Source organism: Ascaphus truei, unplaced genomic scaffold (genome assembly GCF_040206685.1).
Source record: "Ascaphus truei isolate aAscTru1 unplaced genomic scaffold, aAscTru1.hap1 HAP1_SCAFFOLD_1262, whole genome shotgun sequence".
NCBI lineage: Eukaryota > Metazoa > Chordata > Amphibia > Anura > Ascaphidae > Ascaphus > Ascaphus truei.
In genome coordinates, this window is record NW_027454135.1 from 32,364 (window position 1) to 51,072 (window position 18,709).

Sequence of the window (18,709 nt, forward strand, 5' to 3'; positions counted from 1 at the left end):
GGGATATGCAGATAGGTAACAGGAACACCGATGCAGGCCTCTGCAGGAGGTATATGCAGATAGGTAACAGGAACACCGATGCAGGCCTCTGCACGAGGTATATGCAGATAGGTAACAGGAACACCGATGCAGGCCTCTGCACGAGGTATATGCAGATAGGTAATAGGAACACCGATGCAGGCCTCTGCACGAGGGATATGCAGATAGGTAATAGGAACACCGATGCAGGCCTCTGCACGAGGTATATGCAGATAGGTAACAGGAACACCGATGCAGGCCTCTGCACGAGGTATATGCAGATAGGTAATAGGAACACCGATGCAGGCCCTGCAGGAGGTATATGCAGATAGGTAATAGGAACACCGATGCAGGCCTCTGCAAGAGGGATATGCAGATAGGTAACAGGAACACCGATGCAGGCCTCTGCAGGAGGTATATGCAGATACTGTAGGTAACAGGAACACCGATGCAGGCCCTGCAGGAGGTATATGCAGATAGGTAATAGGAACACCGATGCAGGCCCTGCAGGAGGTATATGCAGATAGGTAACAGGAACACCGATGTAGGCCCTGCAGGAGGTATATGCAGATAGGTAACAGGAACACCGATGCAGGCCTCTGCCCGAGGGATATGCAGACAGGTAACAGGAACACCGATGCAGGCCTCTGCCCGAGGGATATGCAGATAGGTAATAGGAACACCGATGCAGGCCTCTGCACGAGGGATATGCAGATAGGTAACAGGAACACCGATGCAGGCCTCTGCACGAGGGATATGCAGGAGTAACCACAGCGGCGCGGCGGAGTCTGCCAGTAACTAGGAGCAATGGCAAGAAGGCCAAGCAGAGGTGCTGTCGCAAGCACAGTTACTAGAAAGTCTATGTTCAGAAACTTCCTGTTGGGCGGGGCAGGAGTTAAATAGAACAGGCAGCCAATGAGGCAGAGCTGCCCAGGAGGCAGCAAGAAGCAGGCTGCAGTCTAATTGCAGAAGCAGGTGATGCTGATTGCAGAAACAAGGGGGGAGTTGTCTAGAAGCTGCAAGGCTTTGTAAGGAAAAGGTTTCAGCAAAACCCAGGAGCGGATTCCTTACAGTTTCCTATGAATAATCAAAAGTTTGATTAATTCAAACGAACAATGATCCAATTGTTGATTCCATTAATTAATGAATGTCTCATTTGTAGTATCCACACTGGGTGTTTTAAATAGTCTCAATCCGCTAGGAATTCTTTTAACAGAAATGTACTTTTCTAAAGTGACAATATCCCAAGAATCTTTAACATCCTTAACAAGAAGCTTTTCAAGTGCAAAAAAGTTAATCAGAGAGGTTGTCAATTTCTACTAAGGTATTGTCAATGATTTTGTCTTCATCAAAGATATTAAAAACATTAAAACCTCTCAGTGCCCTCATGTTAAATATACTAGACTGATATTCCTCCATAGTGATAAATGGTAAGTGTTACAAATGCAGCAACCTAATGTGTGTATAAAATACATTGAAAAGATAAAGGTGTGCAAAATATAAAAACAAACAGATTTATAAGGATACTAGTGGATGCTGCCACACTGTGTAGGAAACACACAACTCCAGTAAATATAAAGGAAAGAAAAAAAACAAATGGTGCAAACCACTGTAAACCATGTTTAAACGAATAAACACTTGTAGGGATATGGTATTATGAAAGTCCAATCTGTAGAATCCAAAGCGGGGTGAGACCTAGAAATAAGAAAAATAGCTAAATATGGTGAAGTAAGTATGTTTATGTAACGCTTGCGCTACCCACAAACAAGGCAAGACCCCGGCACTGAGATGGGAAGGTACAAAGCCACGCACCCACAGCAGCGAAAGTTTGCTTGGAAGGCGAATTGTCTAGCGTTGCCGGGTCTGGGTTGGAGAGAGAGGGTTAATTGGTATACTTGCTGGTCATGGGATTGGAGAGAGTGGAATCGTAGAAGTCCGTTAGCCGTGGTCTGGGATTATAGATGGTCGGATAGTCCAGGTCCGTTAGCCCTGTTCAGGGGTTGGAGAAGTTGTCGTAGTCATGGGTAAGCCGAGGTCAATATCCAGAGGGGGTCCACTTACAAGCCGGGTCGGTACACAAGAGCTTATTCTGAAAGACAAGACTGGAACAAGGCAAGGCACAACTGTAGGAGGCAGCGAGGCTACACCGAATAATGCTGAGCACTGACTGAGCAGGCGCAGGGTATATGTAGGCAGACAGAACCAATGAGCGGAGGCGCGGCCCCAGCGGAAGCTGGGATAGGCTGCAGGAGACAAGAGGCACTAATAATGCTTGACACGCAGCTGGGGATCGGTGCACGTCATTACGTGCGCACGTCGTGCGTGAGGGCCGCACGGCGTATTCGGGGGCGGAGCCAAGCTCCGTGGCAGGGATTGAAGAGCTGCGGGTGCACGCGCACTCTGTAATCAGAGCTGGGATGCGCGCACGAGCGGAGAGTGTAGCAGAGGCAGCAGCAGCCTTAGGTAAAGAAGGAACACGTCACAAAGGACGTGTTCCCCGATTCCTCACAGTTTAGTGACACACAGCACAAGCACAAATTTTACTTACGAAAGTGGTAGATAATAATGTGTGTGTGTGTGTGTGTGCATGTGTGTGTGTGCATGTGTGTGTGCATGTGTGTGTGTGCATGTGTGCATGTGTGCATGTGCATATGTGTGTGTGCGCATTGTTTGTGTGTGTATGTGTATGCATGTGTGTGTATGTGTATGCATGTGTGTGTATGTGTATGCATGTATGTGCGTGTGTATGTGCGTGTGCGCATTGTGTGTGTGTGTGTGTATGTGTATGCATGTGTGTGTGTGTGTGTATGCGTGTGTGTATGTGTGTGTGTGCATTGTGTGTGTGTGCATTGTGTGTGTGTGTGTGTGTGTGTATATATATATGTGTGTGTATATATAATGTGTGTGTGTTTGTGTGTGTGTATACAGATGGCAGAGCAGTTACAGTAGATTATTGTGTGTGTGTGTGTGTGTGTGTGTGTGTGTGTGTGTGTGTGTGTGTGTGTGTGTGTGTGTGTGTGTGTGTGTGTGTGTGTGTGTGTGTGTGTGTGTGTGTGTGTGCGCGTGTGCTTGAATATATTTATCAAAGTTGCACAATGTTAATAAATTATTTATTCTCAGAACATGTCATTTTTTTTTACATTTTTAAATATTATATAATACACACACACACACACACACACACACACACACACACACACACACACACACACACACACACACACACACACACACACACACACACACACACACACACACAGTCACACACACACACACACACACACACACACACACACACACACACACACACACACACACACACACACACACACACACACACACACACACACACACACACACACACACACACACACACACGTTCCCCAGTGACACACAAACACACAGACCACTTCAAAGTGACACACACACACACTGACAGCTACCAAGTGACACACACACACAGTGATACACGCCTCCCAAGCGCGCTTGCTGTCTCCTCTGTCAGGACAGCAAAAAGCTCCTGGTAGAGCGAGCGTCAGCAAGCGAGAGCGAGCAGCAGCACCTAAGCGCCCACTATATCCGAGGCCTAAGTCAACGGTTGAGAAAGCATTCACACGTCCTATCACCCAGATTCAACAGCGGCGGGATGATCCTGAGAGAATAACGATTGTGACAAAGTACACCACTGCCAGTGAGTTCTTAAGACAGAGCATTCTGAAACACTGGAAAATTCTGAATAGTGACAGTATAGTACTCGTAAAGAGGTTTGCAGATTGCAACCAAGATTTGCATATCAGAGGGGACAAAATCTTAAGGATTTACTGATTAGTGCAGACAGAAGGGAGGCTTATATTACGCCCCACTTTCTAGGTAACCCTAAGCCAGGGTGCTATCGGTGCTGCAATTGCTCAATCTGCAACAGCTTTAATACAGGTACAGAATTCACCCATCCAAGGAGTGGAAAGAAATATAAAATTAAAGGAAGGATCACTTGCACCACTATGCCTGTCATTTATAAGATCACATGCCCATGTGGCTTATGCTATGTAGCCAGGTCTCCCCTGCTGAACAGCACCCCCCTCACCTGGTATTCGATCGCGGGCGCCGCCAAGTACACTGTCGGCCCCGCGCGGCGATCGCCAAGGTGAAGGCGGTCAGGCCCCGGCTCGGAGATCCCGGAGATCACGGAGATCCCGGCGCTCTCGGAGCCGGGTGGAGAGGGCGCCGCCATTGCGAGTTAGCTCACGCATGCGCAGTGGTCGCGCAAGTGTAGGGCCGGAGCATGGAGTAGCGCATTGCCCCCTAGTGCAGGCCAGTTGCCGGGACGCGATCGGGCCGTCGCTAAGGCCGCGATCGCGTTGTCACGGCCCCGGCGGCTCATAGAGCAGGGCGCCGGTTCGCGCATGCGCAGTGGTAGCGTTAGCGCGAAAGGCCCCCAGATAGCTCGCGCGAGAGCAGGGAAAATCAGGGAGATGTTGAGGCTGCCCCATAAAGCTTGCGCAGGCGCAGGAGAGGGAAGAGAAAGCCCGCGAAGCTGTAGCCAGTTAGGAGAGGCTCTAGAGAGGGACTACAGATCCCATGAGCCTCTGCGTACCCCATGTGACCCCAGGGAGCCAATAGGGCTTAGGAAGCCTCAGAAAGCAAGTGGATACATTTCGCGCGCTGAGGCCACGTTAGTCAGTCAGAGACCGGAGCAGACAAGGGAAGGAGGTAGGGTACAGGAGAGAGGGACTCTCTGTATTAGGCCAGCACCCCCTTGGTCCAAGATAGCTCAGCTCCCCAGTAAGGTGAGTGTTGCCAGGGGCAGCCCTCAGGTTAGGGACCCTGCCACTTACATTAGTGGGAGCTGGAAAAAGGAAGTCTGCAGTTAAGAGAGTTGGAGTCAGGGAGCTGTAGGGAAGGAAGGGTGCGGGGAGCGAGTGCAGCTTCTGCCCCATATAGGTACCTACACCCCAGGTAGGCCCCAACTCCCCACTAGTTGGGTGGGTAACTGCTTAGGGAGGTCCTAGAGAGGGACGCGGCCCCTAGTTTGGAGTGCTGCCTTGTCAGAGTCACAGCGGGCAGTGCTGTGAGGTCTGACAGGCAGGCACCTTGTTGCGCAGCACGTTGGCTGCAGCCTCCAGTGAGCTACAGCTTGCTGCTGTAGGCGCTGGGACTAGTTAGAAAGTAGTGAGGCTGAAGGGACTTGGGTAGTTAGGGGAGTGGGACAGGTCATTACCCCCTACCGGCCATAGGAGTTCCCCAAGCCACTACAGGTTGCTGTACTACAGGGACAGGCCCTAGGTTAGGGTTCCTGCCACGTTAGTACCAAGTGTTAGTTAGGGACTCAGCGGACGCTGCAGTTCCTGTAAAGTGGTTCGGACCCATTACATTACAGACTATTCCAGAGGGAGACCGCCCTGGCGGTCTGCGCACGGGCAAGGAGTTCGGTTGGAGGATCAGACGGATTCATCACACGTCTGACCCTTTGAGAAGATTGTTGCTGACCCGAGCACCGGAGTGCTCGGCAGGTATTATACCATCATATGTGCACCAACAGGCCTAGAGGTTCTTAGTGACTGCGCAGTCACCCATTGACTATCTCTGTAGGAGTACGGGACATTGGGTGGGGTTCTTGGGACACTGGGTGGGATCACCTGGTGTCGGGGAATCGTCCTGCGAGACGTCACTGTTAGTGTCTCCTTGTGAGAGAGACACAGGTTATTATAATACATGTTAGTAAAGTCATTAGTATATAATCACTGTGTGTGTGGTTTCTGATTGGGTTCCTATGTAGGGTCATTCTACACTTCCCTAGAATCCTACATAGGTGGAGGCGCTGAAAGAAGATCCGTTCCAGAGGATTCACCCCAGGCTCTCACTAGCGGAGGCTCAGACCTCCTGTGAGCCTGCAGGTATACGCACCACACCGGTAACACCGCATGTTCTACTCACCCACACTATATATGCGATTGGGTGGGGTGGAAAACCCGTTACAGCTACATTGGCAAGACTAAAAGTATGCTCAAAACGCGATATATTGAGCATAAAAGCAAGATTAATAATGCAGAAACAGAATTAATAAAACACAGCAGGGAGTTCAGGCATTTAGTGACCTCACTTAAAGTAATGGGTATAGAACAGGTAAAAACAGCATGACAGGTATGGATAAAGATATATTTTTATTGCAACGTGAGGCTTATTGGATATTCACGTTGGATACAGTTTTTCCAAGAGGGCTAAACGATAATTTATCCTTAGGCTGTTTTCTTACTGAACGATGATTCTTTACCTGCTGCTGTTGGAGTTCTCTGATTGGTGTATTGGTTTGTATGTTTGCCTTTCGTTCATATGGGGTATAAAATAACATACACACCTCTGGAGTTTTTTTTTTTTTAAGTATTTTAAAATTAAAATACAGATTTTAATTTTTAATTGGAATATACATTGCAGCCTGTGCCTTCCGATTCACTCATAGGGTTAAAACAGACATTTTCTAAGTCTCTTTCTTGTGTACTGATAAACCTCACAGGGAAAGAAGTACAGCGACTCCGGTTACTGATGACATCACTTGCCAATGAATGTGGAAGGAGGAGTGAATGATAAGCACCGCCCCACTACTGGAATGGATGAAGGAAAGAATTACATCATCAGAATGGCAAAATGGAGAGCAGAGACGGCAGGACAACGTGAGGACAGGAACCTACTGATGACATCATAACATCGCGGGATTTGGAGGAGATTTTGGAGCAAATGAGACTATATCAGCCTTGTGCATCATCAGAAAGATGGATTGAGACTTAAGGAAGATAATTACATCAATCAGAGACAATTAAGGAGACTTGTGGTGGGGTCTATATATGGAACTTTTCACATGTTATTTATTCATTATGCCTTTTGCTTTTGAGAAAGGCCCATGAGGGCGAAACGTCAACTATTGGCTAATACATTTTCTATGCAGAAATCCGCAGTGCCCAGGCTTTTCCTTTCATACATGATATTGGGAGAACCTAGCAGAGATTCCTGACCAGGAGCACCGGTATTGATATCATATTTTTTCCCTTGGGGAGTGCAGCATTACCCTTCAAACCATAGGTCTCATCCCCTTTAACATTAACCCCTCTGCTGCTGGTTATTATTATTGCTGTGATTGGCTGCTGCTGGTCACGTGATCGCTCTAGACCGGAGGCGCTTGAGCAGCAGGAAGCAATCCCTTCTCAGCCGGGCAGAGAGCAGCAGCAGCAGCAGCGTCTCCCCCACATGCAGCAGCTGGGAGGGGCCGGGAGAGTCAGGCAGGATCCCCCCTCTGCGGTGAGTGTCCGGACGCCCCCCTCTCCCCCTCCCTCTATTTACTGAAATACAGCTTATAATTGGCTATATTTGTTTCTTATACATTGTACCATTGTTTTTTATCTTCGTAATATATCAATACATCAGGGAATTTGCTTGCCCTGTTTTAATAAAATTGTTCAACATATATTTGCGTGTGTGTGTATGTGTGTATAGAAGAGAAGGTGAAGTATGCTTTATATGTTAAACTGGATCTAAAATTATGTAGAGACCTTGTGGATAGAAATTCAGCCGAGGTAAATATACAAAGAAAATGTTTGTAGAGATATGCTATAAACCAGCGGTGCGCAAAGTGGGGGCGCTAGATTGTCTGGGGGCCCGCGGGTGTTAGAGAGGCCCCGCAACGTAACGACACACGACCCTGCAACGTAATTTGACGCCGGGGCCGTGCGGGGGTATGGGGCGCAAGCCGGAGGGGAGAGGAGATGGGGGACGCATGAAGATAAGTTTGTGCACCCCTGCTATAAACCACCAAATATCTGGGGATTGAGGAAGCTAAAATACTGTTGCAAATGGAGAAGGCATCAAAACTAGGTCATGTTTGCATAATGGGTGATTTTAATTATCCAGACGTAGACTGGGGCAATGAGATTAGCATTACAGCAAAAGGAAACAGTTTTTTGGGAGTGCTTAAAGACAATTATATGACCCAAATTATTGAGGATCCAACAAGGAGAGGGGCAGTACTGGATTTGGCAATATCAAACAAGGTAGAAGTAATGTCAAATATTCAAGTCCTGGAATATTTGGGTAACAGTGATCATAACATGGTCTCATCTATATATAAGTCTCAAATAATGTTCGTGTGTGTATGTCTGCTGGACAGCTCATTGGCCTGCGGGCCAGGCAGGGAGGAGCCAGGCAGGGAGAAGAGACACACACGCACACTCTCCTCACACCATGACCGCGTGCGCCTCTGACCAACACCGCACACTGTGAGAGAGCACACACACACACCACCCCCCCTCTCCCGGTGGCTGTCACTCTCCCCCGTCAGCCGGACCGCAGCTCACCTTCCCCTCTCCTGGTGGCTGTCACTCTCCCCCCTAAGCTGGACAGGCCCCGCACCTTAGCTGCAAGCTTCCCGGTAGCTCGCGCTCACAGGTGCAGAGAGGGGGTACAGTACATGCGCAGCACTCCCCGGACGGGAGGAGGGAGAGCAGAGAAGGGCTAGGCGCGCGACAATCGGAGGAGTGTGGGAGAGAGGAGCGGTGCTGTGAGTCCTGGCAGAGGGGAGGGGGCTTTGTGGTCCGTACCTTCGGAAGAATACAGGGGAGGGGGCTTTGTGGTCCTGTAATAGGGGAGGGGGCTTTGTGTGTGTGTGGGGGGAGGGGGACGGACAGTGTGTGGGGGGGGGATGGACAGTGTTGGGGGGGACAGTGTGTGTGTGTGGGGGGGGCAGTGTATGTGGGGGGGAACGACAGTGTGTGTGGGTGGGCAGTGTGTGTGTGTGTGTGTGTGGGGGGGAACGACAGTGCGTGTTGGGGGGGCAGTGTGTATGTGGGGGACCACAGTGTGTGTGTGGGGGGGAAATGTGTGTGGGGGGGACTGTGTGTGTGTGTGTGTGTGTGTGGGGGGGACAGTGTGTGTGCGTGTGTGTGGTGGGAAGGACGACAGTGCGTATGGGGGGACGACGACAGTGTGTGTGTGGGGGGGGGGGGGGACGACAGTGTGTGTGTGGGGGGGGGGGACAGTGTGTGTGTGTTGGGGGACGACAGTGTGTGTGGGGGACCGTGTGTGTGTGTGTGTGTGTGTGTGTGTAGGGGGGGGGGGGAACACAAACAGAGAGGGGGAGCGCAGAAACTGACAGGGGGAGTGGAGAGAGGGGGGGAGCAGGAAATTGTACTCCCGGGCAACGCCGGGTCTCTCAGCTAGTGTTAAATAAAGGATCAAAAAACAGATAACTTGGGTTCAACAAGGTTACATTGGGATTAAGTTTGTTCAGGGAAAAATGTAGAAGATAAATGGGCAGTAATTAAATATTGTTAGAAAAGCACACTCATCAGTGTATACCTTTGGGTAATAAGTATAAAATAAATAAGTCAAAACCAATGTGGCTAAATAAACAGGTAGGGGAGGAAATGGACAAGAAGAGGAAGGCGTTAAGATTCTTTAAGTCAGAAGGGACGGAGACATTGTATCAGAATTATAAGGAATGTAACAAAAACTGCAAAAGGGCAATAAAATTAGCAAAAATGGATAATGAAAAAAGGATTGCAATAGAAAGTAAGATGAACCCTAAAAAGTTCTTTAAGTACCTTAATGAGAAAATAAAATATAGTAGGCAGATTATTGGAGATAATGAAAAAGCAGAGGTATTAAACAAATTCTTTGCCTCTGTGTTTACCAGGGAAGAATCAAGTTCAATAGTAGTGCTGCAGGAGGAAGCCACAACCTTCATATTAATGAACAATTGGTTAACTGAGGAAGAAGTTCATAAGCGGCTTGAAAAAATTAAAGTAAATAAGGCACCTGGCCCCGATGGCATACATCCAAGAGTTCTCAACAAGTTAAGCTCAGTAATAGCCAAACCATTACATTTAATATTCAAGGAGTCCATGTCCCAAGGCTCAGTACCACAAGATTGGCGTAAAGCAGATGTGATGCCTTTATTTAAAAAGGGAGCTAGATCAAAACCGGGGAATTTATAGACCTGTAAGCCTGACTTCAATAGTGGGGAAGCTACTTGAAGATTTAATACGGCATAATATTCAGGAATACCTAATGGAAAACAAAATTAGTAAGCATGGATTTATGAAGGATAGATCATGCCAAACTAACCTTATTTGTTTCTTTGAGGAGGTAAGTAGGAATTTAGACCAGGGTAATGCAGTTGATGTGGTCTACTTAGATTTTGCCAAGGCTTTTGATATGGTTCCACACACAAGGTTGGTGCACAAAATAAAGCAAATATATGCACCTGGATTGAAATTTAGTTGATGGATAGACAACAGAGGGTTGTCATAAATGGAACTATTGCAGGTTGGGCTAAGGTCATGAGTGGAGTACCTCAGGTATTGGTACTGCGACCCCTGCTTTTTAACTTGTTTAGTAATGACCTTGAGGTTGTCATCGAGAGCAAAGTCTCCATCTTGCAGATGATACTTAATTGTGTAAGGTAGTAGAATCAGAGCAGGATGTAATTTCTCTCCAGAAGGACTTGGAGAGACTGGAAACTTGGGCAGGTAAAGGGCAGAACATGTTAATACAGATAAATGTTAGGTTATGCATTTGGGAAGCAAGAATATAATATTGAATACATTGTATTAAAAATTTTTTTAATGTGAAAGTTATTTATTTTAATCCTTCAACACCTGTGAGTAGACAATATTTTTGGTCTGTTTTTTAATATCGGCGAGGACAAACAGGTTTTTAGGGAGGAGGGGGAGGGAGATGTAGAGCGGGGGAAGATTTGTCTCTGTGTGTGTCTGTGTGTGTCTTTCTGTGTGTGTGTCTGTGTCTCCCCCGGCTGCCGGCACATCTCCCCGCCCCCTCACCCCCCCCCCTGCTGCCGGCACATCTCCCCGCGCTGCTGCCGCATCTCCCCTCGCTGCCAGGACATCTACGTCGTGCCATTTGTGAGATTTCGATGCTTCGGACAAACAAACAAACAAACGGAATCTAACTTAGAAATATAGTATAGATTAGTAAGACCAAACCTTGAATATGGAGTCCAATTTTGGGTACCACTCCTTAGTAAAGACATTATGGAACTAGAGAGTGCAGAGAAGAGCCACCAAATTAATAAAGGGGATGGACAATCTAACTTTTGAGGAGAGGCTAGCTAAATTAGATCTACAGTATTTACATTATAAAAGAGGCGTCTAGGAGGGGATATGATAACTATATACAAATATATTCGAGGACAGTACAGAGAGCTTTCAAAAGAACTATTTATCCCAAGGACAGTACAGAGGACTTGGGTCATCCCTTGAGGGTGGAGAAAATGAGATTTCACCAGCAACAAAGGAAAGGGTTCTTTACAGTAAGGGCAGTTAAAATGTGGAATTCATTACCCATGGAGACTGTGAAACATGGGAAGGATGTTGATCCAGGGAGTAATCCGATTGCCAATTCCTGGAGTCGGGAAGGAATGTATTTTTTCCCTTATGATATATCATTGGATGGTATGTCACTGGGGTTTTTTGTTTGCCTTCCTCTGGATCAATAAGTAAGTATAGATATAGGATAAAGTATCTGTTCTCTAAATTTAGCATAGGTTGAACTTGATGGACGTATGTATTTTTTCAACCTCATCTACTATATAACTATGTAACTATTAACAACTTGTATCTTTTTTCAGCTCTTCTTTTATAAAATAGACATTACTTTGAGACCTCACTAACTGTCCCAATTTTAGGTTTGTAAATTGTGTGAGAAACGAGGAAGAACAGAACCTTGTGGCGTTGCATTACCACAGGAAAATCTACTATAGAACCTGCACAGACCTCCCCCCACACACAGAGCTCCTGCTCTGGTATGGAGATGAATATGGGAAAGAGCTTGGTATGAAGTGGGGTACGCTGTAGAAAAGTAACGCGCCAGCACCAGGTAATCAGGAATGTGTGTGTTTTATGGTTTTTACATCTCTATTGTCTTATTACTGATGTTGAATTGTAAATATTGATAGATCTGCATACACCATTACAGGTCAACTAGAACTTAATATCACTAAACCTGACTTGAGTCAAAGGGCCGGATACATCAAGCTGCAGTAACCAAAAATGCCGTATTTACGCCAATAAAAAAGTGCCTTATTATTATTATCATACAATGAATCAGCGTTGCAACGCCAAAAAGAAAGCACTTTTAATTGGACCCGTTAAAAGCATCAAATCCGATACAAAACAGGCATAATATCACATTTTCAAGTAAAAAGGCCATACGTCAAGTTCCGATATTTATTGGAACAGGATGAACGGCAGAAATACCGCAAATATTTTAACACCTACTGCAGCCCTGTCTTTTCTATGTATATAATGGCCAATATACTGCCCATTATATACATAGGCAAGATAAGCTAAACCAACATGGAATAGATGATAAAATAGTTATTAAAATACATTACAGTACATGTTAACCCCTTAGTAGTGCTAAAATGTGGTGCTACAAAAGGTGCTTTCCAGCCTACAGGGAGTTAACCTCCCCTGGAGCAGCTAGCAGCAGAAACCGGTGACTTGTTGACCCGTGGACTATTAAGGGGTTAACATGTACTGTAATGTATTTTAATAACTATTTTATCATCTATTCCATGTTGGTTTAGCTTATCTTGCCTATGTATATAATGGGCAGTATATTGGCCATTATATACATAGAAAAGACAGGGCTGCAGTAGGTGTTAAAATATTTGCGGTATTTCTGCCGTTCATCCTGTTCCAATATATATATATACAAATGTAAATACAACTGTATGCTCATCTGCATATCTTAGGCAGGTCTGCAACCCCACCTTTCCCCATTATCACCCAGCACACAGCACTTCCACTGCAGCAAGGGATTCTGGGAAATGACATGCAAATGAGCACACAGTGCCACTTTTTGCTTCAAAAACCATTTTTAACATGGTTCCCTATAGGCTTAAGCTTGCTGCATGGTCACAGCTTTGAGCACAGCCAGGGTTAAGGTGCATACCCAGAAAACCACCCACAGACAGCTGTTTTGACCTTAATGGGTCTCATCAGTGTGGGGCATATATATCTATATATATATACAGTGCTTGACAAATCACCCAAAAATCTACTCGCCGAACCAAAAAAATCTACTCGCCACCTAGTCCCGCCCCCGCTTTTTAAAAAAATACATAAATAAAATAAATTGAATAAATTCCTAGTAAGAACATTCGTTTTTGACATAGGTTTATTTATTGTATTACACATTATACTACAATTAGTCCTTGTTACGTGTGTGTGTGTGTGTGTGTGTGTGTGTGTGTATAAATGTCGGATCTAGAAAAAAAAGCCAGACGTGAATGACTAGTTTCCAGCACCCCTTAACCAGTGTCTGGATGCCCCCGCTTCACAATATTTAAAGCAGCAATCCCGCCTGGGATCTTACCTGATCCGCAGTCCTTCAATGTCCAGGTACTCTCATTCCCGCAATGTTATACATTGGAGGGGAGATGTTCCCTACCTGTCTTCTGGGTTAGGGAGGATACCAATGTCTCCCGTGTGAAGCTTGAGTCAGATCTGGAAGAAAGCAGTATAGGTTATTTCGGTGTAGTATAGGGCAGTTAAGATATACAGGGTAAAAAAGATATCCAGATCGAGAGTGTGAGGCAGAGACAGAGAGGGGAGAGAGACAGAGAGGGGAGAGAGACAGAGAGGGGAGAGAGACAGAGAGGGGAGAGAGACAGAGAGGACAGAGAGACTTTTGACTGACTGGTGGAGGGGGGGTGACTGACTGGGGGGTGTCCTGCACACACATTCTGGTGTCCTGCACACACATTCTGGTGTCCTGCACACACACATTCTCTCTCATACCCATACACACACACGGGAAGGGACGTGCGCCAGAGGGGAGAAACACCCCGCTACTTCCGCCCGCCCGAGCACCGAGGAGAGAGAATCACTGGCAACTGCAACATCTTCAGACCCGCGCGGGCAGCGGGAACACAGGAGGGGGGGGGGGGGGGGGGGGAAAGAAACACCCCGGCCACTACAGCATGTTCCAACCCGCGCGGACAGCAGGAACATCGGAGGGGGGGGGGGGGCGAGAAACACCCCGGCCACTACGTGACCCGCGCGGGCAGTGGGAACACCGGAGGGGTGGGGGTTGAGAAACACCCCGGCCAGTACAGTATGTGGCCCGCGCTGGCAGCAGGAACACCGGAGGGGGGGGGGGGGCGAGAAACACCCCGGCCAGTACAGTATGTGACCCGCGCGGGCAGCGGGAACACCGGAGGGGGGAGGGGGGTAAGAAACATCCCGGACAGTACAGTATGTGACCCGCGCGGACCGGAGGGGGGGGGGGGAAACCCCCGGCTTTTACAGTATGTTCCGAACCGCGCGGGGTAGCGGGAGCACCGGAGAGAGGGGAAAGAATGTATCAGTATATACAGTATATAAATATTTAAAGTGCATTAAATTCCCCCCACCTGAAGAATCTGTCCAAACACCTCCATGACCGGATCAGTAAATTGTAAATTATAGGAGTTGACACAATTATACAGGAGGATATGAGGAGGAAGAGGAGCAACAGACACGCCCGCACTCAACCCCTCCCCCCCCCCCCATTACTTACCCATGCAGAAAGGGCGGTTAGAAGTCCTGGCAACTCCATCCTGCGTCACAGCCAATCAGCTACGAATTTTTATTTTTCGATTTGTTTTTTTTTTTTTTTTTTGTTTTTTTCCCTGAACAGGGGATTTTTTTTTTGTGCAGAGAAGGGAAAGGGTTACTGGCCATTATCCGATCGCATGCAATGTTTGTATGGGGGAAAATCAGTAACACAAGTACAGACTCCTTGTTCCCTAAAATTTTTTTAACTTTTAAACAATTGTATTAAAAAAGGTATAACTTAATTAAGTCTGAATAACATCTGTGATGTCAAATACAATAATTGGGCATTTGGTTCCTGATCTAACAATGGATATTTAGCAGAAAGTTGGTCATCCTATAACTATTAGAGACCTGGTACATGGTGCGGTAACGGGAACACCCGGTGACTGATATGTGAGCTTCTAATGAGACACGTTTTCTATTAATTGTACAAACATTTTTAATCATACCTTCACAACTGAAACTATCGACTTACTATCTATCAAAGGATTTGACAAGATTTCTTCCACTTTAATTGGTGTTTTGCAGCTACTGAGATTTCCTTTTAAATATTATGATCTACTTTAAATGTATGATCCACTACATCTGCTCTCCGGCCCTAATGCTGCACATGTTGTGCTAAACCCTTCATTTTTACAATGTACGTCTACAGTTTACTTTCATCCTGAACTTTTTGTGATATGCCAACTTACCTCTCCTGCATGGCCTTTTGTAAGACAGTTTGTGTAACAGTGACTTTTTTGTCTCATCTAGTACAAAGCCAAGCACCAATAACCCACCCATGCCAACACTGCAAGGTTGCTTTTAGCAGTCCGGATTACCTCCTCAAACATCTGAAGTTCAAACACCCAGCTGAGTATATGGAAAAGATGAGGACAGAACAATCTTGCAACATTCTAATAAATAGGACAGAAAATGCATCTTTCAACCCGTCAATGCAATTAATAAACAATGTAACTGCTTCTCATCCCAAAAGATATATATTAGCAGCTGCCAAAGGAAAAGATCTTGGAGAAAGTGGGAAGAGTCTGACTTGGTTATCAGATCAGATCCTACAGAAGAGGACACACACAGGGGAGAGACCACATGTATGTGGGGAATGTGGGAAGGGATTTAGTCGGTTAGCCAATTTGAACATACACAAGAGGATACATACAGGGGAGAGACCGCATGTATGTGGGGAATGTGGGAAGGGATTTAGTGTGTTATCTCACCTGAACACACACGAGAGGACACACACAGGGGAGAGACCGCATGTATGTAGGGAATGTGGGAAGGGATTTAGTGTGTTATCCAGCCTGAACACACACAAGAGGACACACACAGGGGAGAGACCGCATGTATGTGGGGAATGTGGGAAGGGATTTAGTGTGTTATCCAACCTGAACACACACAAGATGTCACACACAGGGGAGAGACCGCATGTATGTGGGGAATGTGGGAAGGGATTTAGTGTGTTATACCACCTGAACAGACACAAGAGGACACACACAGGGGAGAGACCGCATGTATGTGGGGAATGTGGGAAGGGATTTAGTGTGTTATACCACCTGAACAGACACAAGAGGACACACGCAGGGGAGAGACCACATGTATGTGGGGAATGTGGGAAGGGATTTAGTCGGTTAGCCAATTTGAACATACACAAGAGGATACACACAGGGGAGAGACCGCATGTATGTGGGGAATGTGGGAAGGGATTTAGTGTGTTATCTCACCTGAACACACACGAGAGGACACACACAGGGGAGAGACCGCATGTATGTAGGGAATGTGGGAAGGGATTTAGTGTGTTATCCCACCTGAACACACACATGAGGATACACACAGGGGAGAGACCGCATGTATGTAGGGAATGTGGGAAGGGATTTAGTGTGTTATCCCACCTGAACACACACATGAGGATACACACAGGGGAGAGACCACATGTCTGTGGGGAATGTGGGAAGGGATTTAGTCAGTTATCCAGCCTGAACACACACAAGAGGTCACACACAGGGGAGAGACCGTATGTATGTGGGGAATGTGGGAAGGGATTTAGTCACGTATCCCACCTGAACACACACAAGAGGACACACACAGGGGAGAGACCGCATGTATGTGGGGAATGTGGGAAGGGATTTAGTGTGTTATCCAACCTGAACACACACAAGATGTCACACACAGGGGAGAGACCGCATGTATGTGGGGAATGTGGGAAGGGATTTAGTGTGTTATACCACCTGAACACACACACGAGGACACACACAGGGGAGAGACCGTATGTATGTGGGGAATGTGGGAAGGGATTTAGTGACTTATCCAACCTGGCCAGACACAAGAAGGAACACACAGGGGAGAGACCGCATGTATGTGGGGAATGTGGGAAGGGATTTAGTCGGTTATCCACCCTGAACACGCACGAGAGGACACACACAGGGGAGAGACCGCATGTACAGTATGTATGGAATGTGGGAAGGGATTCAGTGACTTATCCAGCCTGAACAGACACAAGAAGGGACACACAGCGGAGAGACCGCATGTATGTGGGGAATGTGGGAAGGGATTTAGTGTGTTATCCCACCTGAACACACACACACGAGGACACACACAGGGGAGAGACCATATGTATGTGGGGAATGTGGGAACGGATTTAGTGACTTATCCAACCTGGCCAGACACAAGAAGGAACACACAGGGGAGAGACCGCATGTATGTGGGGAATGTGGGAAGGGATTTCATCTGTTTTCCCACCTGAACATACACAAGAGGACACACACAGGGGAGTGACCGCATGTATGTGGAGAATGTGGGAAGGGATTTAGTGTGTTATCCCACCTGAACACACACACGAGGACACACACAGGGGAGAGACCATATGTATGTGGGGAATGTGGGAACGGATTTAGTGACTTATCCAACCTGGCCAGACAGAAGAAGGAACACACAGGGGAGAGACCGCATGTATGTGGGGAATGTGGGAAGGGATTTCATCGGTTTTCCCACCTGAACATACACAAGAGGACACACACACAGGGGAGAGACCGCATGTATGTGGAGAATGTGGGAAAGGATTTGGTCAGTTATCCAGCCTGAACACTCACGAGGACACACACAGGGGAGAGACCTATCTCTAAAGCCAGGCATGTTTAGGCATAACCAGTGACTAACACGTTCACATATAAGTGCACACGTGTATCTGTGTTACGCTAAATCCCAATGAAAATTGACTTTAGTTTATGGTGCATAAAACGAGCATTTTAAAAGGATAAAATGTTATAACGTTTTAAATGCAGGTTATTTGTATCATTCTTATTGTATTTTATGTCTTAATTTATATAGCGCCGATAATGTACATAGCGCTTCACAGTAGTAATACACATGGTAATCAAATAAATAACAGATAATATGAATAACATCATGGGAATAAGTGCTTCAGGCATTAAAGTAACATTAAGGAAGAGGAGTCCCTGCCCCGAGGAGCTTACAGTCTGATTGGTAGGTAGGGAGAACGTACAGAGACAGTAGGAGGGAGTTCTGGTAAGTGCGTCTGCAGGGGGCCAAGCTTTATGTATCGTGTTCAGAATATACCCAGAGCTATTCATATGCTTCTTTAAGCAAGTGTGTCTTAAGTTGGGTCTTAAAGGTGGATAGAGAGGGTGCTAGTCGGGAACTGAGGGGAAGGGCATTCCAGAGGTGTGGGGCAGTTAGTGAAAAAGGTTTAAGGCAGGAGAGGGTTTTAGATAGGAGAAAAAAGAACCCAGTCTTCCAGCACTCAATCACAAACAAATGTATAATTGTAAATTTAAAATACTTTATTGATGCCAAGAATAAAAAAATGGGTGTTAAAACGTAATTAAACGATGTACTGTATTGCAACAGCACGTGACTGTGTTCAATTGTTACCCACCTAGAGCTGGGTGGGTGGATGTTGTACCATTGCCAAAGGTGCAAGGCCTGTCAGTATATGACAGTTTCCAAAACCTTCAGTAATCACAACAACAGAAAGCATTTCGATATACGCAAATTTATCAACTGCAATACAGTGGGAGTAATTTACATGGGAACATGCAAATGTGGGAAAAAGTACGTGGGCAAAACCCGCC

At 46.6% G+C, this 18,709-nt stretch overlaps 1 pseudogene; it reads left to right on the plus strand.

Moving 5' to 3' along the window:
- LOC142475552 (uncharacterized) overlaps positions 1-17,914 on the plus strand; it is a 43,850-nt pseudogene extending 25,936 nt beyond the window's left edge.
- The last annotated feature ends 795 nt before the right edge of the window (positions 17,915-18,709 follow it).